Source organism: Tamandua tetradactyla, chromosome 24 (assembly GCF_023851605.1).
Source record: "Tamandua tetradactyla isolate mTamTet1 chromosome 24, mTamTet1.pri, whole genome shotgun sequence".
Lineage (NCBI taxonomy): Eukaryota > Metazoa > Chordata > Mammalia > Pilosa > Myrmecophagidae > Tamandua > Tamandua tetradactyla.
In genome coordinates, this window is record NC_135350.1 from 54,208,650 (window position 1) to 54,236,161 (window position 27,512).

At 39.6% G+C, this 27,512-nt stretch overlaps 1 long non-coding RNA gene across 1 annotated transcript in view; it reads left to right on the forward strand.

Moving 5' to 3' along the window:
• The window catches only part of LOC143667976 (uncharacterized), a 170,619-nt gene extending 143,525 nt beyond the window's left edge, over nt 1-27,094 (forward strand). Inside the window, exons 3-6 of the long non-coding RNA XR_013168212.1 lie at nt 2,102-2,156; nt 4,587-4,685; nt 26,545-26,753; nt 26,857-27,094. This is a non-coding gene — a long non-coding RNA (uncharacterized LOC143667976). The remainder of the gene's footprint in view (nt 1-2,101; nt 2,157-4,586; nt 4,686-26,544; nt 26,754-26,856) is intronic.
• Nucleotides 27,095-27,512: the final 418 nt, after the last annotated feature.

The window sequence follows — 27,512 nt, forward strand, 5'->3', positions numbered from 1 at the left end:
CACATCTCTGTCACTCGGGATTTGAGCTTACCCTTTCTCATCCCAGGAGCCTTCCTAGTTGCACACCTGAACTCAGGTCACTTATTGGTGCACAGACTTCCTTCATGCACACTTGGTGGTTTTCTGAAACTGCTGTGAGATCCCCCATTATAGAATTCTGCTCATTTATTTGGGACACTGATGGCTTTATGCCAATTAGGGAGGATCTGTCATGCGTTGCAGCCTTTTCTGATACTGCACTGCATTTACTCCCTGCACTTATGGGGAGACTTTCAGACCCCTGGGATGTTCTGTCCTCATGCTATTTATTAGGGTATCTGGGGGTTGAGTCAGAGGAGACCTGACCCTGATTCCAACCTAGAGGAACATTTCCCTTGGCTGTTGGTGGTGGGGAGAATAAAGTTTTGTTGACAAAGGGTTTCCATTCTTCTCTGTTCTCTACTTTTGCACAAGATTATTGTCCTTGAGAGTAGCGAGGTTAATAGGTATGAGAAATGAAGAGGTCATGGGCAGTTTGGCAGCCATAGAGATCATCTCTGCCTTTGGGAACAAGAAAGGGTTATTGTCAGAAGCCAGGGAGAGAAAATCGGTCTGAAAAAGCCAGGATTAAAACTAATACCATTGCCTCCTCCTGTGCGTGCCTACCCACAAAACAAATGACAAACAAAATGACCCTTGGGGCATGGTTAGCTGGGAATAGTGCAGAGATGAAGAGAGGGGGAGAAATCCTGAGAGAAATTTTCTTGTATGTTTTTTTTCTTCCCAGAAAGGCTCAGGCAAGAAATCCTAGAGAGAAAGCCTTAGAATAATCAATCTGCAGGCAACACAAGTGGGGAGAGGGACTAGGACCTCTCCTGAGTAAGTTGACCTTCTGATTTGAGTGATGGTAGATGTTTTAGCCTTCCTCATTAATCCATCCACTCATTCATTCCTTTATTAGCTAATTAAAAAATATTGATTAGCTTCTTTGCTAGGCATTCTGCTAGATTTGGTGATACATATGCTAACAAAAGATAAAAGAGCAAAATTCTTGACCTCAGATTGTTGACAGACTGAGTGGTATATGTGTGTGTATGTGGGTGTGTGTAGAGGAACAGATATTTAAATAAGCAATAATATAAAGTGTGAGAAATGCCACCAGCAAATTGTACAAGTTTTCTTGGATGCACATAGCTTAAGCAATCAACCCACTCTAAGAGTCAGGGAAAGCTTCTTGGAGCAAATGAACTTGAAGCTGAGTCTAGAAAGCAAAGAGGGTTAGAGTGGGCTTGGAGAATATTTCAAACAGCAGGAGCAGTACGTGCAAAGGCCTGGAAGTGAAGGGGTGTGATTCTTCAAGGAGTAGTGGATAAGGAAAGTGATATGATAAGGAAAATGATGTTCAGGAACTATCCTCTTTGAGGATAGAATAAACAAGGAAATACACCAAGAGAGCCTTTGGCTGGTGTGGGAAACACTTCCGTGTCCACATGAAAGCCACTTGGACCACCGATGACTTTAGTCTCAGCGGCGGTGGACAGTTCCACATGAGCTCACATTCACAAGGTGTTGCTGGAGTCTGACATCAAGGTTTCAGTTTGTGTTTTGCCTTATTCTGCCCCAGGTCATTCTCCAGCTGCAACAGGAACTTTCTGAGCCCAAGGCAGGGGATTTAGTGCCCCTTGGACTGAGCCTCAGTCAGCAGGGATTGGAACATGGTGGATACGTGCTCTGTCATCTGAGTGAACCACGCTGGGAGGCATTCTGCATGTCTCTTAGGAGTCCCAGTGGAATTGAGCCTCCACTGCTCACAGCAGTGACCTTGATGTGATCCTTTGCTTGACTTTCCTTCCTTCCTTGTCTGACCTACCCCTCTCCCTCCTTCCTGTTAACTGGGGTCATCTTTTAAATAAACCACCTGTACCTAAATCCTTATCTCAGGCTGTACTTTTGGGGAAACCCAATTTTAGACAGTTGGCTACCTAAGGTCAGGTGGAATTTAACTAACTTTTCATTGAATCCTTCTTTTATAAAAGTGCTGTATCTAAGTTGTGTTCCTCAAACTCTTATAATGCCACCTTCTTTGAAGAACGCTCTGCTGATTGTTCCCATTTTTTTGCAGGAGGACAGGAATGTGTGACACTAAGGCTCAGCCTAAACTCAGTTTAAAGCTCAAGGTAAATCCAGTATTAAAACTCAGGATTTCTGCTTTCAAATTAAATACTTTCTGGGAAGCTCTATTTTGGGACATACCTACTTCTTTTCAAAGAAAATACTAATTCTGTGTAGCCATTGCTTGGGTTTGATTCTACATCTTTTGTCAGAGGTCATCTTCTCAAAATAATAATCTAGTCAAATGCAAAGCATTTGAAAATGCTATTTGATCCTCATCCATGATATTTCAGAGTTGTTGTCTATACACAACACCCTATTATGTTTTAAGGAACTCTGAACAAGAGAATCCAGAAATCATTTCATTTCAGAGATGCTGGTTTCCATCACACCCTTAGAAACACTGTTGCTGATTGTCATTACAGAATAAGACTTGGCAGTGGGGTTACATGTTTAATACACCCTGCTCTAACTTAGAAGGAGGCTCTAGGTTTCAAATAGGGTCTTTCGGCCTACATTTTTAGGGGAAAACAATAGCTGTCACCATGTTGAAAACATGCTAAACTGATTGTTGGGTCGATAGCAATTTGACCACATCTGAGTGGTCAAGTATTCTCATTAGCAACAGAGCAGTGAGATATTCAGAGTGTTCTCTCTGTTCCATGCAGCCTTAGATGCCTGACATGCACTGAAAGAGAACAAAATTCACTGGTCTAACTAAGATATCAGAAACAAGAATAAAAAAGGATTCTTGGCTCTCAGGGCCATTCCGCTTTGTCATTTTGTGAAATTAGAGGCAGATGGGTGATGTCTGAGCGTTGTGGGAAATTCTGTCCTACATTCCAGCCAATGCTGGGAGTTCTGGAAGAGGACAGAGAGGAGAAACAGATAGTGATTTGGACAAGGCAGAATGTATGCTAATTCTGTGACAAAAATAGCATCAAATCTGAAAACATTAATTCAAGGCAAGTCTCATTCTTAGCGTTTTTTTTTTTTCTTCTGGCTTTCACAGTATTAAGTGAATTTAAACAGGCTTCTAATGGAAGAAGTTGCAGAAATCATCTGGCTCATTTCTTTCTTCAGAATAGCAGTTTTATAATAAACTCTGGGGAGCTAGATGGGGCCACCAGCATCAAATACTGAACCTGTATTTTAGGCTGATCATACCTAATTTTGAGCTGATTAATTTGCTGCTCCCGAGACCCTAGTGGAGGCACAGGTCTTGGCACATGCGAAAGGCACTACTGTATGGAAAGAGGTGGGGTTTGCAGAAGGACGGGGTGCATACTCCAGGGCTTCCATAACCTAATGCGCTTCCCTACAAAAATCCCCTCACGTCTAAAGGGTATTCTGAGACTTCTGTGACCATGGTTTGGAGCTAAGGGTAAAGGGATTAGGTGGATCACCTTGTTAGAGTGGAAGGTTTAGAGTGACTGGCAAGGCTTGGAGGAGAGATGAGGAGTGTGGGTTCAGATATAAACACATAAAAAGGACCCAGATCTCAAATGTTGAAGATCAGGAGCCTTGATGTTCCCGAGCAGGGGTAGGGGTGACCCTTCGCATGGTCCCTGCCAGGTGTAAGGCAGTTAGGTTTCCGATTACAGAGGGGAAAGGGCATAGCTGCGAATAGAAGTTTGAGGAGTCTCTTGCAGTATTGGCTGAAAGAAATATAGGGAAACTTCATAAGATTCAGACTGAGAGATGGTGTAAGGTTAGATTACAGAGAGAACGAGCCAACTGCCATGAGAGACAAGTGGAAATTAGCTGTATGCTCTTGGTCAGACTTCTTTTCTTCTTTCAGCCTCCTTTTCTTATTTGCAGAAAATAGATAACAAGTATTCCTACATCTCCTAATGGAAACGAAAATCAAATGGCATCTTACTGGTACAAATACTTTGGGAACTAAAAGAAAAGATGGTTCTTAGGAAATATGGCGGTGTCATCTCATGGGGCTGATAGGCAGGGGTTAGCAGGACCCTCCTCTGTGAACTGCACACCTTATCAGCTCAGGAAAGGACGTCCTTCCATCACAGTAGCTCCTAGTGCTATTTATTGGCTACTCTGTAGTTCCAAACTTGGGATGTTTTCCAACATGTGCAGTTTTTGTCTATGAATACTACTTTCCCACAGAATACTCTACTAAGAGTGTTTTTAAAAATAACTTTTTGAGATGTGGATTACCTTGAGAATTAAATAAAAACAGTTGGTCCTTTTCCAAGGATAAAATCCTGGATAAGGTAGTACCTACTGCACTGTCACACCCAGGATTCTGTGCTCAGATGGGATAAAACTAGGAAAGTAGCCTCCTTTTCAGAGTCCCGTCTGGCTGTATTTCTGTCTGGTCAATCCCTGAGTATGTGCCAGCCGACTAAGAGACCAACAACCTGGGGCAGGCAGGGCTTGGCTGGATCCAGCACGCTGCCTTACAGGGAACAGTGAAATGGAAGACAAGTGAATTCTTAGTGATTGTTATGAAGTCCCTGCTTTCCTCCTAGGGCGCTTCTGAAAGAACTGACTACTGAATGGGAGCCAACATGACAAATTATGCAGCCTTGAAAAAGATAATTTGCAGTTCTTCAAAACAGACTACTCAGGTGAATGAAGGTCTTCTTTAATGAGCTGAATGGAAATAATAGCAGCATGCCATTCTTTCATGGTGTCTTCCTTGAACTATTTCCCCATTCTTTAATTGGAGGATTCTCAGTGGAAAGCAGTAAAGATAAAGGGCTTGGTTTTGGTCTATAATTCAAGTGCAAAACGGATCCTAATGATAACAGAGAAGCTGTGTAAGTAACCAGGTCATGTCTGTTCTTCCCAGATTCTTCTACGCCTCCCTATGTAGTAATGGGCTTTCAGGAAGCTGGTCATTAGGAATCAAAAAACTTTTAAATACATCCTAGCTCCCTACTTAAAAAAAAATTAATCTGTTAGCATATAATTGATAGTAATTCCTGCAGAGATTCAAGAGACATTAATCAAACTTCACCCAAATTATCTCCTCCACAGTGTTGTTAATTCACTTCAAATAGTTCTACCACTAAGGTCCCATCTTTAAAACAAGATAGTAAAAAAAAATCTATGCTAAAATTCAATGATTTTCTGAAAAGACACTTGATGTAAGTCATTAACACCGTATTTAGAATGATTTAGTCCTGTTGGCTTGGAAGGAAAAAAAAAAATCCCCGAGAGAATTTTGATCAGGCTAACCTGTGAGGAAAGGTTCTGAACCTCTAGCACGGGACAGAGGAGAGACGTCATCGGTGACCGGCTGATCTAACATGTGCCGAGCAATATGCTACACATGGGAGTGGGTGGGAGAGTGAAGCACCTGGGTCTAAGGACAAAAATAATATAATCTCTGACTTAAACGAACTCACCATCCAGTAGGGGGAGCTAGACACATAAATAGATAATTTTTAAGATTTTATTTTACTATGAGTAGATATTTTCAATATGATTTGATACTGGCAGGGAAACACACGAACATCATGTGTAGTGGGAACGGAAAGGAGGCTGTTTAGCCCAATTTAAGGACTGGATGCCATGAGGGAAGGCTTTCTGTAGAGATGTGCCTGGGCTGAATTTTTTTTAAGTCGGGTTTATTGAAGTAGAATTTATGTATAGTAAATTTTACCCTTTTTTAGGTGTGCAATCCTACAACTTTTGACAAATTCATACAGCGATAGAATGACCACTGCAATCAAGATATAAAATACTTCCAACCTTAAAATTTTCCCTCAAGCCCTTTTATAGTCTATCCTTTTCCCCCAAACCCAGGCCGTCTGATTTCCATCCCTATAGTTTTGTATTTTCCAGAATATCATATAGATGGACTCACACAGTACGTAGCCTTTTATTTTTACAGTACTTTCTATTTTTGTTTGTTTGTTTTTTATTTGGCATGGGCAGGCTCCAGGAATCGAACCCAGGTCTCTGGGTTGGCAGGTGAGAATTCTGCCACTGAGCCACCATTGCACCGCCCTGTAGCTTTTTGTTTTTGACCTCTTTTATTCAGCATGATGCTCATGAGAGTCATGCACATCATTGCATATGTCAGTAGTTAATTCTTTTAATTTTCAGGTAGTATTTCTGTGGTGGGGGCAGTTCTAACATGGCCTGCTGCCTTTCCCTGTGCATTCTCACAAGTGCATTCTGTGCTCAGGACTAGATGTGTAAGCCTGGCAGGATTTACACATAATAAGGGCACTGTGGGTACATTCCTTCCCCTGTTGTCTGGAGCACAGGTAAATATTCACCAGAGACAGTCTATCTCAGGTGGGCATAGTTTATGAAATTCAGCTCACACTAGTGTGTTACCTGGCCCTTGTGAGGAGGGAGTGTGGATTTTCCACTGTGGCAGCACATGAAAGCAAGAGAACGGTGCTGGGGATAGAACATCTCCCTGCCTTGGCCACGCATTAAGTCTACGGGGTACCCATACCCAGTAGTGAAGCTGACCTTGCTCCATCTCTTCTCCATGTCTTTCCATCAGTGACTGTGAGTTGTGCTTTTGCTGGTGGCCTTGACACTTCAATTACAGTGGGTTAATATCTCTCCTTCTGACCATTCCATTGTTTGCAGGTATCACAGTTATTCAGCCATTCACCAGTGGAAGGACATTTGAGTTGCTTTCAGTTTTTTTGAAATTCATATATAAAGTTGCTGTAAATATTTGTGTCCAGATTTATGTGTAAAATAGGCTTTCATTTTTCTTGGGTAAATGAAATTTACCCTAGGAATGAAATTGCTAGTTTATGTGTTAAGCTTATGTTTAAAAAAAAATTTCTTATTTTTACCAGTGATATACGAGAGTCCCAGAAACTTGCCAGTTTTTAAAAATTTAGACATGCTAATAGGTAAGAAGTGATATCTTTCTCATTGTGGTATTAATTTGCTGTGCTGGTTTGACACTGTTGTATACCCCAGAAAAGCCATGTTCTTTAATCCTCATTCAATATTGCTGGATCAGATCTTTCTGTTTCTGTGGAGATATGACCCACCCAGTTGTGGGAGGTAGCTTTGGTTAGGTGGTGTGCATGGAGAGTTGTCTCCACCCATTCACCCATTCAAGGGTTGCTTATTGGAGCCCTTTAAGAGGGAACCATTTTGGAAAAAGCTTTAAAGCCCATACGGACAGAGACCTTCAGAGATGCAGAAAGGAAACACCCCAGGGAAGCCATTGAAGAAGCCTGGAGAGAAAGCGAGCAGATGTCACCACGTGCCTGCCCAGCTGACGTGGTGTTGTGGATGGCATCAGCCTTTCTTAAGTGAGGGTAACCTCTTGTTGGTGTCTTAATTTGAACATTTTCATGGCATCAGAACTGTAAACTTGCAACTTAATCAATTCCCTTTTTAAAAGCCATTCCGTTACTAGTATATTACATTCCGGCAGCTTTAACAATAGAACACACTTGTTTTTCTGTAATGACTAATGATACCGAGCATCTTTTCATATGCTAAATTGCCACCTGAATTTAGTTCTTGGTGAAATAGATGTTCACATCTTTGGCACATTTTTAAAAGTTGTGTTATTTGTTATCCTATTAATGACTTGGAAAAGTTCTTTGTGTATTCTGGATACAAGTCCTTCATCAGATATGCGTCCTGCAAGTATCTCAGCTGAGTTTTGAAATTTAGTGAGAAGTGTCTGTGGACACAGCAGAGGGAATAAGTCAATGATCATCTCAGCAGTGAGACACAGATTGACATTTGGAGGAACCACTTATGCGCTGGTGTTAGTAGAACACATTGAGAGGAATGGTGGAAGATGAGGGTGAAGATTTGAAAAGGGGTCGGTTTTCAGAGAAAAATATGTGGGATGTTGCAGGGCATGTACTTACCTTGTTGAAGAATGGGTACTGATGTGATGGGTTTGGGCTTTAGGCAGGCCTTTGGTACCTGTGTGGACGATGGATGAGAGGGGTGCAGGCACGTGTGTGTACTAAATGTTTCAGAACTTTCCTCTAAGAAAAAAACCCTGATTTGTAGGTTTTTGCCAATCTCTGTGGTGTAAATACTCCCTCCATAGCCATTTTCAAGCTATCAACATGATCACTGAGTGTAAAAATGGGAAGAGATGCTTTGCAAAAAGATACAAGCTGGCTCCAGTTCACCCCTGGGTGCAAGCCTGAAGGTAGGGAGACTGGGTACCAGGTTGCCTAAAAAAAGAAGGTGAGAAGGGATGAGGGTTTACACTAAGCAAGGACAGTGGGGATTGAAGGATGGGACAAAGGAAAGTTTGTGGAGTAATCAAGGAAGCAGGATCAATAAGACTGAGGGACTATCCAAATATAGAGGTACAGGAGGAGGATTCTGGGGACAGTATCCTTTTCTTGGCTTTGGCAACTGGGTGGGTGGCGACACCATTCACTGCAAGAGGAATCAGGAAGATTTCATCTGGGAGGAAGGTGGTGAATTTCCATATTTGACATCTTGAGTTTGAGTTTGGAACAGACATCCAAATTCATATTTCCAGCAAGCAGTTGGATATATAAATCTGAAGCTCAGGGGAATGTTCTGGGATGGAGCAAGAGATTTGGATTCTTACAGGTAGTGGTGTAAATCATTGAGATATGTTACTATTAACTGAAGTATTAACTGATGTTCCCCCCTAGTGTTTTCTACCTTATTCTCTTCTCCCTGTGCCTTAGCCCCCATTAAACAGCCAGCTCTTTCTGTGGTTACTGTACATCAGGAAGGGGTGTGACAGGAGAAAGGAGGGAAAATAGATTTTTCTTTTGTCTTTTTTCTCGTTTGTCTTTTGTGTTTAAAAATTCTACATCATTAGGAAAACAGAAAGGAATCATAACTAGATTAAAGAAAATGGGAGAAGAATATCATGGGTAAGAAGAGCAGGGGTCCTCTGAACTCCCTTCCAACCCTGACTTGGGCGTGAGAAAGGGGTTTGGAGGGGAAGCAGGACAGTGCAGACGCCACTGCACCCATGAGGATTGGTTCTGTACCTGGATTCCTGGGCTGAGCCTTAGGGAAACAGGGAAACCTCCTAGATACATAAGAGAGACCAGACAACAGAAAGAACCCATGCTCCATTTTCCATATAGAGCTACGAGGGGTGGCACAAGAGTGAAGAAATGGTTATGTGGGATAGTTAGTTAGAGGAATCAGCACCTAGCAGAGATTTGACGTGGAAAGGGCAGGATGATTTCAAGAAATGGTCAGAGTTGGCTACTGCCCTCGAAGAGAACTTTTGGACGGTTAGAGATTGAATTGGGTCCTCTCAAAAAGATATGTTTTAAGTCCTAACCCCTGGTTTAGTGAATGTGATCCTTCTTGAAAATAGACTCTTTGAAGATGTTATTAGGTAAGATGAGACCAATCTAGATTAAGGTGAGTCTTGATGCTGTGGGGCTGATGCACTTATAAGGAGAGGAAATTTGGGCACAGACTGACAGAAGGAGGTGGCCATGATTGAGAAGATGGTAGAGATTAAGTTGTGCCGATTTCTGGCTAGCCACCACCAGAGCCATGCAGACTTAGAGGAAGCATGGCCTTGCTGACACCTTGATTCAACTTCTAGCCTCTAAAATCCGAGATAGTAAATTTCTGTTTTAAGCCACCCACTTTGTAGTATTTTTTCCTGGCAGCCCTAGTAAACTGTGATGATTGGGTTTAGGTGTCAACTTGGCCAGATGATGGTGCCCAGTTACCTGGTCAGACGAGCACTGGCCTAATTGTTATTGCAAGGACATTTCATGGCTGGTTAATAAACTAGAAGGCTGACTTATTAAATCACCAGTCAGTTGATTGCGTTGTGGCTGATTACATCTACTGTCAACTAAGGGGGTATCTTCTGCAATGAGATAACCTAATCAGCTGGATTTAATCCAATAATTGAAGGCTTTTAAGGGATAAGAGAGAATTTTCACCTCTTCTTCAACAGCCATCCTCTCCTGTGGAGTTCGTTGGGACCATTCATCAGAGTTGCCAGCCTCACAGTCTGCCATATGGATTTTGGATGTTTGCATCCCCACGGTTGTATAAGACACTTCTATAAATTTCATATTTAAAGATGTTTCCTGTTGGTTCTGCCTCTCTCGAGAGCCCTGACTAATACAGAAACTAAGGCAGGACTTATGCAAGGGACAAACCTATGTGATGCAAGTAGACTATCACTCAAGGACTCAGCAGGAAAAGAACAGTGTAAAATGAAACCTTGATACCCACATTCATTCGATTTCTGTGTAAATTTCTATGTAAAACCTATTATATATCATGTATTGTATTCTTGGGGTAGAGCAGACATTGCTGTTGCCTTCATGACAAGATGAAATTGGGAACCCAGACATAAAATTATTACATAAAAATTTAAGTAATTCATTACATTGGTGAGAGATACCTTCAAGAAAATTTCAGGAGGTTTTAAAAGGGAACAATAAAGGAAACTTAGTTGGGGTGGAAGAACAGATTTAGGGAGGTTCTCTGGCTTAGCATAATTTAAGCTGGGACCTCTAGGAGAGGAGGCATTAGTCAAGCAAACAGACTAGAGAAGAGAATTCTAGGGAAAAGAGATAGCCTGTGCAAAAGTCAGCAAGAGGCTTTAAAAAATGAGGATGGCGAAGCGTCCATTGTATGTGACAATATTCATATTCCTGTTGGTATTTGCAAGAGCAGTTTGGTGGCATGCTGTGGGTAGAAGCAAATTTGCTGAAGTTGAAGAGTAACGGGAATTGAAGAAGTGTCTAGAACATTCTCAAGTGCTGACTCTGAGTGGGAGGAGAGAGGGGGCAGGATTAGAGGTAGTTCACAGGGTATGGCAAAATTGTTAATGGTGGGAGAAATCCAAGCAGAATATTGGACTAGAAAAGAAACTGAGGGAGAGAGAGAGATTATAGATGTTAGCAAGAGAGGGCAAGGAAGGGGTCTTGGACCTACAGGAAAGTGGAGGACATAAAATCAGAGACGGGGAAGGACAGCTCTTGACCTGGTTGTCTGACACCTCATTCTTGGCATTGCAGTGAAGGGAGACATTGAGATAGTTCATATTTAATTTGCCCTACTTTATCATGAAAATTGCAGAAGACAAGATAGAAAAAAAAGTGGATTTCAGAAGGAGAATTTAGAGGTCTTGTCTAGGAGTCCCTATAAAAAGGCAGGTTTATAGGACTATGTGATAGGTTTACATTTTTTGAATAAACTTTTTTTTTGCTTGTTTACTCTTTAAAAAATTTTTTTTATTAAACATACCAACATACAAACAGAAACATTCTCACCATATTATTATTCTACTGTACATATATAAACAGTAACTCACAATATCATCACATAGTTGTATTGAACAATAAACTTTAAGGGCAGTTTAGGTTTACAGAAAATTTGCACAGAAAGTAAAGAGTCCCCATATTCTTTTGTCCCTCCCAACTCACATAGTTTTTCCTATTATTGAGATCTTGCATTAGTGTGGTATATATTTTTAAAATGTTTTTAATTGTTAAATATAACATATATACAAAGAAAGGAAAAAATGATTTTCAAAGTACACTCAATAAGTAGATACAGAATAGGTTTCAGAATTTGTTGTGGGTTATCATTCCACTATTTCAGATTTTTCCTTCTAGCTGCTCCAAAACCCTGGAGACTTTGTATAAATACTTTTTTTTTTTTTTTGCATGTGAAAAATAACATATACTAAAAAAAATTAAATTTCAAAGCACACACAGCAATTAGTTGTAGAACGAATTGCAGAGTTTGGTATGGGTTACAATTCCATAATTTCAGTTTTCTACTTCTAGCTTCTCTAAGATACTTGAGACTAAAAGAAATATCAATATAATGATTCAGCCATCATACTTGTTTGTTACACCCTACCTTCTCTGTATAACTCTGCCATCACCTTTCTTTCTTCCACTTATGCAAGGAACAAACCTATGTGATGCAAGTACATCCACTCTTTAGGGGTATTTGGGCTATGTCCATTTTAACTTTTTCATGTTGGAAGGGGCTGTCAATAATATGGGGTAGGGAAATGGAACTAGCTGATGTTCTGGAGAGGCTGGCCCCTCTACATTTCAGAACTTATCTGGCCTAGCGACACATCTGGTGCTTGTAGATTTCTGGAATGTTAGCCTAGTGCATGGAACCTTTGTAGAATCTTATATAATGCCCTCGGTGTTTTTCAGCATTGGCTGTTCTTCAGGTTGCGGTTTGGCAAGTTATGGTAGGTAACAATGTCTAACTGAAGTTTGGATAAGAGTGACCTCCAGAGTATCTATTTGAACTCTCTCAGTCACTGATATTTTATTTGTTCAACTTCTTTTCTCCCTTTTGGTCATGATGGCATTGTTGATCTCACAGTGCCAGGGCCAGACTCACCCCTGGGAGTCATCTCCCACACTGCCAGGGAGACTTTGATCCCCGTATGTCATGCCCCATGTAGGGGGAAGGACAAGGATTTCACCTGCGGAATTGGTCTTAGAGAGAGAGCGGCCACATGTGAGCAACACAAGAGGTCCTCTGAACTCTTAGGCATGCCTATAGGAAGGCTAAACTTCTCTACTGCATGCATAAGCTTCACAAGAGCAAGCCTCAAGATCAAGGGCTTGGCCTATTGATTTGGGTGTCCCCAATGTTTGACACTGTTTGACAGTATTAGGGGTTTCCCTGGTGGAAAAGTTTAATAGTTCCATTTTTTTTTTCTCCCATCCCTCAAGGGACTATACCAATCCTTTTTGATCATTTGCTTAATATACTCTGGGATGCAGCCAGGCATTACATTAAGCTATAAAGGATTAAAGGCCCTCATTCTTATTCTGGGCTCCTTGTGTTTGGATTGTTTAAATGATTTATCCAGACATAGTGAGTTAGATTATGTGCTACAGAAAATTTAGGTTCTGGACAAAATAAACCTTTCTTCCTTTGGTCTCAAGGAGTAAATAAAGTTCTAAAATATGGACAGTGTTTTTTTATCCCTGTATTCTGAATTACCATAATCCTGACATGATCGGCTTCAATTTTAACTCTAAATACCTGGTTGTACATATATAAAAGAGCCTCTCAAAATCCAGAACTAATAGTTACCACCTCAGGCTAAATGTGACTTATATAAGAGCTTACAATCTAGGTCCTTGTTTTCTTATAAGTATTTTCTAAATGAGAACATACAATAATTGTTTCTGGCTTTTTTTTTTTTTTTGCCTCACCAAATGTCCCACAGGTTCACACAATGTTGCATGCCTCAAAACTTCGTTCCTCTTTGTAGCAGCACAATATTTGATATGTATACACCATCTTTCACCAATCTACTTCTCAGTCAGTGCTTTCTTTAGCCACCTGCATTCATTAGGCATCATGTATAATGCTCAAAGTTCACAGTTCATGCTCAATTTTAGATAATTTCATTGTCCCCAAGAGAAAGATAACCAAAGAAGACATCCTCACCAAAATAGAAAATCAAAACCTCCCCTCAACCCTTGTCCCTCCGCCCATTATTTACCCCTGGTGTTGCTGTGGTACTGTTGATATTTTCCTGTTAAACATAGCCCATGGTATGCAATAGTAGTTTTCCCCCTATACTCCAACCTTATACATTTTTTGTATAAGATTCATACCTTTGAAGTAGTTCATACAAGAATTTATCTGCATTTATAGTGTTAATTGGTGGGACACGTCTATACAACCCTTTTCAATCGTGTTCAACTTCAATATGGTAATATTATTATGAATTAATATATATAGAATTATATATATTAATAATTCTAGTGAACCGCCTTCAATTCTATCTATTCCCTTACGTTTGAGTCCAACCTCATCAGCTAGCCATTCACCCATCTCTAGCTTCCATTGTATCTTTAAGTCCCTTATATTTTGTATTATAAGCCTCTGATTTTACCTTTACTATGGTCATAAAAGTGGAATCATATAGTATTTGTCCTTTTGTGTCTGGCTTATTTCACTCAGCATTGTGTCCTCAAGGCTCATCCATCTTGTCATGTGGTTCAGGATGTCATTTCCTCTTACTGCTGCATAATACCCATTGTATGAATATATAGTGTAGTCTATTTTTAAAATTGATAAGCCAATACTAACATATTTTTAATCATTAAAGCCCACAGTTTACATTAGGGTTCACTCTTTGTGTGTACAGTTCTATGGTTTTGGACAAATACTTGGTGTAATGGTTAGGTTATGGTGTCAATTTGACCAAGTTATGATGCCCAATTGTCTGGTCAGGCAAGCACTAGCCTGACCATTATTGCAAGGATATTTTGACTGGTTGATAAACTGGAAGGCTGATATATTGAATTATCAGTCAGTTGATTGCATCTGTGGCTGATTACATCTGTGATCAGCTAAGGCATGTCTCCCAAAACAATTTAATCCAAACAGCTGAAAGCTTTTAAGGAATAAGAGAGACTCTTCCACTGCCTCTTCGGCCAGCGAGCCTCTCCTGTGGAGTTCTTCCAGATCCTTCATCAGAGCTGCCAGCCTCACAGCCTGCCCTATTGAATTTGGACTCTTCCATTTTCATGGTTTCATGAGACACCTTTAGAAAATCTCATATTTACAGACATCTCCTTTAAGTTCTGTTTCTCTATAGAAATGTGACTAATACACTTGGTGTCATGTATCCACTAATAATCCATATAGAATAGTTTCACTGCCCTAAAAATGCCCTGTGCATTACCCTTTTCATTACCCTTTCCCCTGAGCCCATGCCTCTATAATTTTGGTTTTCCTTCAGTATCATATGGCTGGAATCACACAGCATGTAGTCTTTTCAGACTGGCTTTTTTCATTTAGCAATATTCATTTAAGGTTCCTCTATGTTTTCTCATGGCTTGATAAGTGAGTTCTTTCAAATGCTGAAAAATATTCCATTGTAAGGATGTGCCACAGTTTGTTTACCCATTTACTTATGGAAGGACATCTTTATTGCTTCCAGTTTTGGGGAATTATGAGTAAAGTTGCTATAAACATTCAGATACAGGTTTTTGTGAGGACATAATTTTCAAATCATTTGGGTAAATACCTAGGAGCATGATTGCTGGATGATATGGTAAGCTTCATAAGACTGCCAAACTTTCTTCCAAAGTGGCTGTATCATTTTGCATTCCCACCAGCAATGAATGGGAGTTCCTGTTGCTCTCTATATCCTTAACAGCATTTGGCATCATCAGTGTTTTGGATCTTAACCATTCTAATAGGTGTAGAGTGATATCCCATTATTGTTTTAATTTATAACTCCCTAATGAGATATGATGTTGAGTATCTTTTCATATGCTTATTTGTCATCCGTGTATTTCCTATGATGAGGCATCTGTTCAGCTCTTTTGCCCATTTTAAAATTGGATTGTTTGTTTTCTTAGTATTGAGTTTATTTTAAAACAACAGAAGTTTATTATTTCACAGCTCAGGGGCCTACAATTCCAAGGTATTGGAAGGATCATGCTCCCTCTTAAGTCTTTGGGAAAAATCTGTTCCATGCCTCTCTGCAACGGCTGGCAATCCTTGGTGTCCTTTGGCTTGTGACATAATACTTAATCTCTTCCTCCATTACCACATGGCCATCATCTCTCTGACTGTCTGTGTCATCTCTTTCCTTCTTATAAGGAGACAAGTCATATTGGATTAGGAGCACTACCTACTCAAGTATGACTCGTTTTAATTTGCCTAATTTCATCAACAACAATCCTATTTTCAAATAAGGTCACATTCTGAGGTACTGGGGATTAGCACTTCAACATATCTTTTTAGAGAACGTAATTCAACCTAAGTCTATAATTGTTTCTGTATCTATCCCATTTTTACATCTATTAAGTGACCTCATACTGAAGCCTCTCACTCGAATTAAGTACCACAGGGTTCTTTCTACCCTTCCTTTCTTATTTATCTGTAACTTCTCTTTCAACATTCAGAAAACTGGCTTTCACCATTCACTATCCACTTACTTTTGTTTTCTTAATGCGATTTTATTGAAATATATTTACACACCATACAAACCATCTGAAATGTGCAATGGCTCAGAGTATCATCATTATAATTGTGCATACGTCAACATCACCATGATCAATTTTAGAAAACTTTTCATTACTCCAGAAAAGAAATACAAATAAAAAAGAAAACCCAAATCCTCATATCCCTTATCTCCCCCTATTACTGATCCATAGTATTGGTGTGGTACATTCATTACTGTTGATAAAATAATATTGATATTACTGTCCACTGTAGTCCATAGTTTGCAGTAGGTACATTTCCCCCACGTAGTCCTCCATTACTAACTCCTTGTAAAAGTGCCGTATATTTGTTCTAGTTCATGAAAGAACTTTTTTATGTTTGTACAGTAATCACAGTCATTGTCCACCACAAGATTCACTGTGTCATGCATTCTGTGTTTTAACCTCTAACTTTCCTTCTGGTGACATACACGACTCTAAAATTCCCCTTTCTCCCACATTCACACAAAATTCAGTACTGTTATTCTCACAGTAACGTGCAACTGTCACCTCTATCCTTTTCCAAATGTTAAAGTTCAACCTACTCAAACAAACTTTCTGCACATATTAAACAACTGCTTCCCAATATTTAGCCTCATTCTATATTCTGGTTACTTATATTCTATATATTATGCCTATGAGTTTACACATTATAATTAGTTCATATTAGTGAACTAATTAGTTCATAATTTTCCTTTTGTGTCTGACTTATTTCGCTTAACATAATGACCTCTAGGTTCATCCATGTCGTCACCTACTTCAGGACTTCATTCCTTCTTACTGCTAAATAATATCCCACCGTGTATACCTACCACACTTTGTTTATCCATTCTTCTGTTTATGGACACTTGGGTCGTTTCCATCTTTTGGCAGTTGTGAATTATTATTGAATTTTAAGAGTTTGTTCTATATTTTGTACACAAGTCCTTTGTCAGATATATGCTTTGCACATATTTTTCCTAGTCTGTGTCTTGTCTTTTCATGTTCGTAACAATGTCCTTCACAGGGCCGAAGTTTTACATTTTAATCTGTTTTTTGTCTTTCATAGACTGTGCTTTTATGACCAAATCTAAGAAGTCTTCCCCAAATCGCCTAGGTCATCTGCATTTTCTCCGATGTTACCTTCTAGAAATTTAATAGTTTTGCGTTTTACAGTTTTACATTTAGGTCCATGGTCCATTTTGAGTTGATTTTGGTGAAAGGTCAACTTTTGTGAAAGGCCTATGTTTAGATACCAGTTGTTCTGTCACCATTTTTTGAAAAGATTTTCCTTTAAATGCCTTTGCTCCTGGTTGAAAGATCAGTTGACTATATTTGTACAGGGCTGTTTCTAGGCTCTCTAATCTGCTCATTTATTTATCTGTCTATTCTTTTATCGAAACCATACTGTCATTGTAGTTTTATAGTTAAGTTTTGAAATCGGGTAGTGTCAGGCCTCTGACTGGTCTTTGGTATTGTGTTGGCTAGTCTGGGTCTTTCACCTTTCCATATAAACTTTAAAATCAATTCATTAATATCCGTGAAGTAACTTTCTGAGATTTAATCAAAGAATTGACATCTTAATTGTATTTACTTTTCTTATCCACGAACATTTATTTAGATCTTCTTTGATTTTTTTCATTAGAGCTTTATAATTTTTTATATAGGTCTTGAATATATTTTTTAATATATAGGTTTACATTAAAAAAACTTGAAAACCTGTTTTGGTAAATATCATATAAATACAATAAAGTATAAATATCATATAAATACAATAAAGTATAAAGTATATTCCTACAATTAATGGTTAACATTTTTTTGTATTTCCTTTCAATTACTTATTTATTCATACACTTTTTCATGTAATTCAGATGCATCTGGCATGTAATTCAGCTGTGTCTGAGGATATATATGTGTATATGTGCGTGTGTGTATGTACATATTTTGGTGTATTGTTTTCTTCACTAAATATATCACTTGCTACTTTATACACACTAAAATGGAGCTGTGAGGCCAAGCATCGTGCTGTCTTGTTTACAGTTTTATCCCTAATTCTAACACTGCCTTGCATGTTTACTGCTTCATGCTCATTTATTGAACAAATATGAATTTATTTGTTTTTGCTAACATTATGGTAAGGGCATTCTCCCATGTCTCCCACTATTTAAAGGCATTTTTAAAAGACTGGATAATGTCCCTTTGCACATGCATGCTATCATTTAAAAAATAATTCCTTGTTTGTTGGAGGCATAATTAGGATTTTACTGTTGATCTGATGATGTTAGTTACAGTAGTGCTGGCTATCATTTATTGAATTCCTCATTACTGTGATTTATTTTATTTTTACAACATACCCATTACATAGGTATTATCATTATCCCATCTTAAAGCTGAGGAAATTGAAACTCAGGGAGGTTTAGTAACTTGCCTAAAATCATAAAGGCAATTTGTGAATAACTGGACCAAATAAATCCCAGATCTATTGATGCCAACACTTTTTACCATCCATGATTCTCCTATGCTGCCTCTAGGCAGAGGCTAGCTTCCTGTCATTCAAATCACTGAACATTTGCCATGTAAATATGCATACATGGATAAGGTAGAGATGGAAAAGGTTACTGGCCAATATTTATGTGCCAGGCACTGTACTGGGCACTGGGGACATTGTTGTAAAGAGAATGGGCCTTGAATTCATGAAGTGCACAGATCAATGGAGAAGAGGATTAAATAATCGCATGTAAGTGTGAAAAATATAAGAAAAGTTTATGTGCAATGGAGGTAGGGTGTTGCAATGGTATCCTCCCCAAAGATATGTCTACCTGGAACCTCAGAATGTGACCTTATTAGGAATAATCATCTTTGCAGATGTAATTAAGGTAAGGATCATGAGATGAGGTCATCTTGGATTAGTATGGGCCTTAAATCTAATGACGAGAGCCCTTATAAAAGATAGAAAACACAGAAACATGGAGAAGAAGGCCTTGTGAAGGTGGAGGCCACTGGAAGTTAGGAGAGAATCATGGAATTGGTTCTCCCTCAGAATCTCCAAAAGGAGCCAACAAGGCTGACACCTTGACTTAGGACTTCCAGAACCTCCAGAATTGTGAAAGAACAAATTTCTGTTGTTTTCAGCCACTGAATTTATGGTCATTTGTTATGGCAGCCCTAGGGAGTGAATGCAATGGGCTGTGGGAATGTATAGCAAAAATAAGGAGCCTATTCTCAGAGGTCTCAGGGTCTCCTGGAAGAGGTTAAGTAGGAGTTAGCCAGATAGAAAGAGTGTAGACAGTGTTTGGGAGAGTGCTTGAGAGAAGATTGAAACACGAGGGGAACAGGCAGACTGAAGGACAGAAAGTAAACATGAATGTTGCTGCAAGAAAGGGGTGGGGCAGGGTGAAGGGAGTGGGATGAAAGAAAAGCATCTAGGAGTAGGAGTGGTCAGGTTGTAAGCCATACTAATGCATTTTTTGTCCTAAGAAATGATGGGAATCCCTATGCTTTAGTTTGCTAAAGCTGATGAAATGCAATATACCAGAAACAGGTTGGCTTTATACGATGGAGACTTATTAGCTTACAAGTTTACAATTCTGAGGCCATAAAAATGTCCAAATAAAGGAATGCAAGGATGACACCTGGACTTTGAAGACTGGCTAGTGTGAGCTTGAGTTCCTCTGTCTGACAGCAAAGCATATGGTGACGTCTGCTCATCCTTCTCTCCTGGATTTCATTGCCTCCAACTTCTTACTTCAGTGGCTTCCTCTCTGAGCTTCTGCATGCTTTTCTCTTTTAGTTTCTGTTTCTCTTAGCATCTGTGGAGTTTCTTCTGTGTGCTCCTCTAAATTTCATCTCTTATAAAGCACTCCAGTAAAAGGATTAGGACTCATAACTCAACTGAAATAATCCAACCAAAAGTTGTCACTGGAAATAATTCTATACCCACAGGAATGGATTAAAAGAGCATTCTCCTTTCTAGGGTACATACAGCTTCAAACCATCACACCATAGAAAGGTATAAAGTGGGGTATGATATAGACTGCATATTTTAGAAGGTTTGCTTTGCTACAGTGTGGCAAATGGATTGGAGGGGACAACAGTGAGTTAAAGGCTGTGGCAGTAGCCCAGGGGAGGCATGCTGGAGGCTTGGGGCAGAGCAGTGAGGAGAGGAGGATTAGATGGATTCCGATATGATAGGGAATAGAGTGGATTTAGTGATTTCTTAGAGGAAGGAGTATGAGGAGAGAGGGCTTCATCCTGACTCCTTGAGCAACTTCGTGGGCCTGGGGTTCAGTTACTGAGATGGAGAAATGGCAGAAGAGAAGGTTTGTAGAGAAAATTAGGAATTCAGTTTTGGTCATTTTAAGGTGACCTGAAAAAAAGACATGCAAGTGGAATATCCAAGAGGCTGTAGGACAGATGGGATCTAGACAGAGGTATCTGAGTAAAGAAAAATAGTTGGGAGTTGTTGACGTGTTGACTGTAATTGATTCTGTGGAAGTAGAGTGAGACTGCTTTGAGAGAAGGTGTTCAATAAGGAAAGCTAAGGGCCTAGGAGAGAGAAGAATTAACAATGTAAGAGGCTGGAGGAGAAATAGCAGTGGAGACTGAAATTAAAATCATAGTGCCTTAGTTTCCTACGAGGCTTCAAACAACAGACATTTATTGCCACACAGTTCTGGAGGTTAGAAGTCCTAAATGCAAGTATTGGCAAGGCTGGACTCCCACCAAAGCCTCTAGGAAGGGCCCTTCCTTGCCTTTTCAGCTTCTGGTGTTTGCAGGTAATCCCAGGTGTTGTTTGGTTTGCAGATGCCTCACTCCAATTTCTGCTTTCATTTACACACGGCCTTCTTCCTTGTGTCCAAATTTCCCTCTTTTGGGGTGGGGGAGGGAGGGACACCAGTCATGTTAGATTAACCCTCACCCTAATCCAATTTGGTCTCATCTTAACTAATCATGTCTTCAAAGACTCTATTTCCAAAGAAGGTCATCATGGTATTGATAATTAGGACTTGAATATGTTTTTTAGGGATGATATATTTCAACCCAGAATGGAAGGGAGGATAACTGAAAAGAGCATATTTCTCATACAAAGGAGTCACCAAGTATGTTAAAATCTGGTGAGAAGTAAAAAAAAAAAAAAGTCTTCAAAGCTGCCCATTGGATTATACAGCCTCAAGGTCTCTGGTGACGTTGGTGAGTGCAGTTTTGGTGGCGTGGTGATGGCAGTAGCAGTCTGGTGTGGGTTTCTCATTGTGGCAGCGTGGGCATGCTGACCTCCAAGGATCTGGAGCACAGTTCCTGGAGTCCAGATATCACCCGGTGTGGGGCAGGTGGGTTGCTAACAGGTGTGGGTGGGTATGAGTTGTGGCTGCTGCTGCCCTGGAAAAGATCTGTCATGTATAATCCTGTTCACCATTATCATTATATGGGGATCTTTTGTTTTGTTTTGTGACTTTTTAAGAACTGGCACTAAAAGAAAAATGACAGGCTTTCCAGAGACAGCTACTGTGACAGCCTAGTGGTGCCATACCTGCCCTGAGAAAGTTAATTTCTTAGTTGTGTCTTAGGAAATTTATTAGTTGTGTCTCAAGCTGTGCATGGTGCAACAGATGAACTGTATATTAATGTCTTTCTGGAAGGCTGCCATTCACCTAGCTGCAGAATTATGGGGATAAAAATAGTCTGTGAAGTGAAAAGCTCATTCAGGATATATAGAGGGGCGATTGGAAGAAATGACCCCAATACTCGTGACAAGCTTCTGGCTTTTTATTGAGAATCATTCTTCAGAGACGTCAGCCTATTTTGGAAAAAGCACTGGGGAGCAATGTGGCAGACTGCAGCAGAGTCACTGTGATCTGCACAGGTAGGGTTTGCTGACCTAGGCAGGTATTTCTTGGCCCTAGAAATAAGCAGCCTGAAAACCTTTAATTTTTTTTTTTTGACTTTGGTGTACACCTTGATTTTCTCCCTTGCATATTTATCTTCCTAATTATATTTCCTCCAGGCTAATATTAAAATAAGTTTGCTTCATCTAAACACACCAACTTTGATTTACAAGTAGGCACCCCAGCAGCTCCCTGGGTGATGGGGAGAAGCCATTTTGGGCTAAAATTTTAATTTTTCTCTAGAGAGCCCACAACATGGAAATCCACAGAAAAATGATCTAAACTTGACTGACTGGATAATCAGGGCTCACTACATGCATATAGAGGAGGTGATACAGATCTCAAGACCCAAGAAAGGAACTGCTATGTGAAGTACAAAGGTGCAGGCAGGCCACGGTGGCTCAAGCAAGCAGAGTTCTCGCCTGCCATTCCAGAGACCTAGCTTCGGGTTCAATTCCCAGTACCTGCCCTGCAAAAAAAAAAAAGTACAAAGGTGTGCTGAGATCGAGGTTCAACCAAGTCAATCATTTTGAATGTCTTACTAGTTGTTATGGGTTGAAGTATGCCTCTCCAAAAAGATATGTTGAAATTCTAACCCCTGGTAGCTGTAAATGTGGCTTCATTTGGAAATAGGGAGATTGCAAATATAATTAGTTAAGTTAAAATGCGTTCATAATGGAGTACAGTGGGGCCTTAATCCCATATGACTGGTGTTCTTAGAAGTAAAGGAGAAGAGACACAGACACAGAGAGAAGACAGCCATGTGACAACAGAGGCAGAATTTGAGGTGCCGTGGCTGTGTAAGCCAAGGAATGCCAATTACCAGGAAACCACTAGAAGCTGGAAGAAGCAAGGAAGTATTCTCCCCTACAAGTTTCTGAGGGAGCATGGTCCTAAAGACACCATGGTTTCTGACTTCAAGCTTCTAGAACCATGAGAGAATATAAACTTCTGCTGCTTTAAGCCACCCGGTTTGGGGGTTACAGCAGTCCTAGAAAATGGAAATATTCATCATTGGAGATGTCAGGTGTTTAATTCATCTCTAAATTCCTAAACAGGAAGTTAAATTCTGTAGGTTCATTCAGGGCCATGGGCTGCAGTGTTAGCTTTAACTACCAGTCTTCATGGGAGCCTGGAAAATATTTTAGCATATAAGAGTATGGGTTAACCTCCAGACTCACCAGATAGGAAAGGTAGAGGACTGCTGGGATTGGCGGTGGTGGGTGTGTGCAGAACTGAGCCTTCCGGCCCTGATTATTAGCAGGCTTAGCTGTGAGGAGGGCAGACAGGGCAAGTCCAACTTCCTATCGTCTTTGCATTACTGTGGAATTGAGTGAACAACTGGGTGTATTTTCCTACACATGAGTGGTCACTCCTGAGTCACTTTATTCTAAAATGCTTAGATAGATTTTTTTATTTTTTATTTTTTTACGACTCTTTTGAGCCCAGATATTCTGTTGCCCTCAAAGTAACCTCCATGATGGAATTAGTTTTAGAACATGAATTTAAGAATGAGTCCTAGATTTAAGATGGGAATATGTTTAGAAACTAAAGCTTTATGAAGTCGTACCTCACTTTTATACTTTTTTTCCTTCCAAACCTCTCCTTTAAAGCCAAATTTACAAGAAAAGGAATTTCCATAAATTTGTCAAATGCCTTCAAATTGCAAGTCTTATCAGAATCCCAGTGGATGTGAAGATGATACCAACTTTCAGATTAAACTGCTACCTCAAGCTCCAAGCCGTGGGGTTTGTTGCTGGGAAATTATCTGATGCTCGTGTTTCAATGATTTGGACAATTTGTCTTAAAAATTGGATACCAACTTAGATCTATTCACTATATGTCTAGTTGAATGAAAAATGTAATCCTAAGGAAGGTTTATTCATTATGAAGTTTGAAATTTATTCAGACACATTTCAAAATCGAATGTTTTTAGTGAAACCTGGGAGTTGAGTTAAGCAGGAGGATGATAAGACTGCTACACTGGCCTTTCTTTTTTATTTTAAAAACATTTGTGCATACACACACACAAATACGTATGTATTGGAGGGAAAGGGAGGAAGGGGGAGGGAGAGTAGGGGAGAGATGGGGGGAGAGAGAGAGAAAGAAGGAGAGAGGGAGAGGGAAAGAGAGAGAGAAAGCAAGGGGAAATTGTAGAATAGAAGGACAGTGAGATAAAACAGCACCACAGGTAAAGTATGCTTGCAGATGCACATTTAACTGCAGATTTCTTGAACTCTACTCTTTATTCTTTTAAATCATTCAGGCAAACATTCCTTTAGTCCTCCTGGGTTCAGGAACTTACAGATGATTTGTCCTGTCCCCACTGGCCTTTGGGATAATTACTGTGGATGATTTTCCTTAATCCTCTGTGGTGATTCTGCAAGATGCGACATTATAACTCTTCACTGACATTCTGCCTACTCCTTCTAATTGCTTCCTGCTCTGTGTTCTCTTGCCAGAGATCCTGAAGCTAGATGAGGAATAGTGATCATCCCTTATCTTATAACTTATCCGCAGAGAAACAATGTTATGATGTGGCCTCGTATTCAAGATACTGTATTATGCATTCTAGGTGCCAAGCAATAGACTGAGGGCTTAATGTAATACATACCTTTCAGATGGAGGAATTAAGGGAGTGTTTGATGTATTCAACAAGAACAGAGGCATTTTAGAAAGTTGGGTCGTTTTTCAGGTAATAGCAAATGCTGCTCCAATATGAAGAAATGTAGGGGAAAAAAGAGCTATACAAGTTTTTGCTTTACTTAAAGGCTGCTTTCTACTCAAGAATCATAAAATTAAGGGTTGAAGAATGCCTTTTGAGTATACCTTCTAAAAGAACAAGAATTAAAAAAACATATAAAAATAAAAAAGAACAAGAATACTCTTTAGAACCAAAAGTCTTAAAAAACAAAAACAAAATGCCATACCTAAAAATCAGAAGTTATGTATTGTTAAAAATCTAAAATCAGAAATTACGTATTTTGAGCTTCAAAATCTGGTTTTCCTGAAATATTGATGGGAAGAGTTGTTCCCAGATAAAATTTGGGTGTAACTCTTGAAGGGGTATCCCTTTTCCTAACGAGAAATCAGCGATACTAAGAAATGGAATCTCAGTACTTTGTCTCCAGAATCTAAATTACTTGAGAAAAATAAAATTTAGCCATTTATATGGTCCTGGTCTAGATCTTAACACATTACTACCTACTGCTGTTTGCTAATTCCTTATGGTAATTTTCCTCCCTATTTCGTGTTGGTCATTATAAACATTGGTGTCTTGCCTTTATTGGCTTGAAATGCTATGTTACGTCTGCTGGAGCTCATTTTCATGTATTTGTTTTAAGAAGTTTAGTGTGCTTATTTAAGAATTCAGTTGCATCTTGAAAAACGTGAATGTAACCAGATGTTACACTATCCAGGACTAGTTAAATACATTGGATAATGAGATCAGATTGTGGATTTGATTATAAATAAGGTTTAAGAGAGTCAAGGGTAAGGAAAATGTCTTGCCTATCTTTATATATTCCATCCTGCCCTTCCTCCAACACGCAGCCATCAGCCCCTCCTGATACACACTCACAGCCCCATACCCTCCTTCTCTTAGCAGAGGAGATACTAATGTAATTTTTGCTGCTTTGATATATTTATTATCTGTATTAAGCTATTTAGCATCAAAAGGAAGAAAATGTTATTCAGGGGTAACAACCTACCTAAATCCCATTGCATGATCTCATAATATATGTTCTGGCCATAGTAAAAAAGTCTAAATGGGGTTTCTCAACCTCAGCATTATTGACATTTTTGGTTACTAATTCCTTGCTGTGGGAGGCTGTCCTGTATCCTGTAGGATGTTTAGCAGCATCCCTGTCCTCTACCCACTAGATGCCAGTAATATCCCCAAATCATGACAACCAAAAATATCTCCAGATATTGCCAAATGTCCCCTGGGGGGTAGAATCAAGCCCAGTTGAGAACGATTGGGCTAAAATTTATAATTGTTTTTGTGGAACACATCACCCTACTGAGAAGACAACCTAGCGGGGAGCATTTCTTGTTCACCAGTATCTGTCCATCACCAGGAGCAGTTCCGGGTACAGTGTAGGGTTCGGTGAGTACTTACACATGGAAGGAACGGAACCTTAGTATAAATATGGTATGTCATGTGATAGTGACCTCTAAGCACCTGTGTTCTGGTACGCAGTAGGTGTTACTGTTTAGAAGTGTGCCAAAACTATGGTGGGATATTGCCTCCAATGTCATAGTTACAGCTACTATGAGCATAACTCAGCGGGCCTTAATCTCTCCAGTTCCATTCCTCTTTCCCAATGACCAGATATTCACATTTCAGGCCCTTTCCCTCTCCACGCTACTCCCCATGCCCGGATGAAAGCAGTTTTCTTCAGCTTACGTCCGCGATCCATTATTGTTGGATTCTGAAATCTTTATTTGATTTTGTGGGTCTTGACCAGCATTGTAAAAAAAAAAAAAAACAGAAACAGGGTAAATAGAAGAGAAAAACTGGAATATTCCATCACCCATTGTAAGGGTCAAATACTATTTCCTATGTTTTTTATTTCAGTTGTTTTATTTATGTCCTGGGTTGTAAGGTTAAAAATTATTTTTTTATTGTGAACCCTTCTCAGAAATGTCTGTAAGTCACTGACCTGAGGAGTAGCCCAGACATGTGAACAGAGCAGAAGACACTGCATCTCCCACTCGCTGGGCTGATAAACAGATAGTAGCAGTGAGAAAAGGGAAGTGCGGGACAATATCACATAGACCCAGACCTCTGGGGTCTGTGTCCACGTGCACGACAACAAAAGGCAACATGGCCATCTTTTGGAGTGAAGAGGTAGGAGGTGATGGGGGAATAAAGTCAGACAACCACTGGCTTAAGCATAGATTTTCAGCAAAAGCAGTGACTGATGTTCCTTTTGTGTACTCTTTTTTTTAAGGCACGAAGAGAGCACAGCTGTTCTGTCTGCAACATTTCTTTTCTTGTCTCCATGAAAAATGATATCGGATTATTTCACTGATCTTCTATTTATCTACGCTGAAAGAGTCTGGTGTTTCATTAGTCTAATCAAATGTCCCTTGCAACAATATTGACTCAGAGGCTAGCAAATGAAGATACTTCCTCTCAGGAAAAAGCCTGCCACTCTTGACATTTAGAACAAGTATAGGCTAGCTGGAAATGCCTCTTTTTAACATTGCTAACATGAAGAATAAAAGGTTTCGAAAAACATATGTGCCCGTGATAGAGCTATATCCTATGTAAAATAGAATTTATTTTAAATTCAGAGAGAGATTGGTTTATAGACTATATGATTCCATGATTAAATTACATAAAACCAAGTACATATATATTATTACATTAAAAATTATAATCACATTTCCTTTTTCATTTTATTTTAAAAAGCAGGAAGGAAAAGGAACAACCCCAAAATGCAAAATTAACAGCCCGGAACATTATTGCGAAAGAAATGCCTAGGTTTAGCAAAGAGTAGAAAAAACGTATTTCATAATTTTAATTTACAAGTGTTCTCTAAAAGTATCTACATAAAACACCTTACTTTTAAAATATGTGCACAGTTCTTTTGCTTTAGATGCT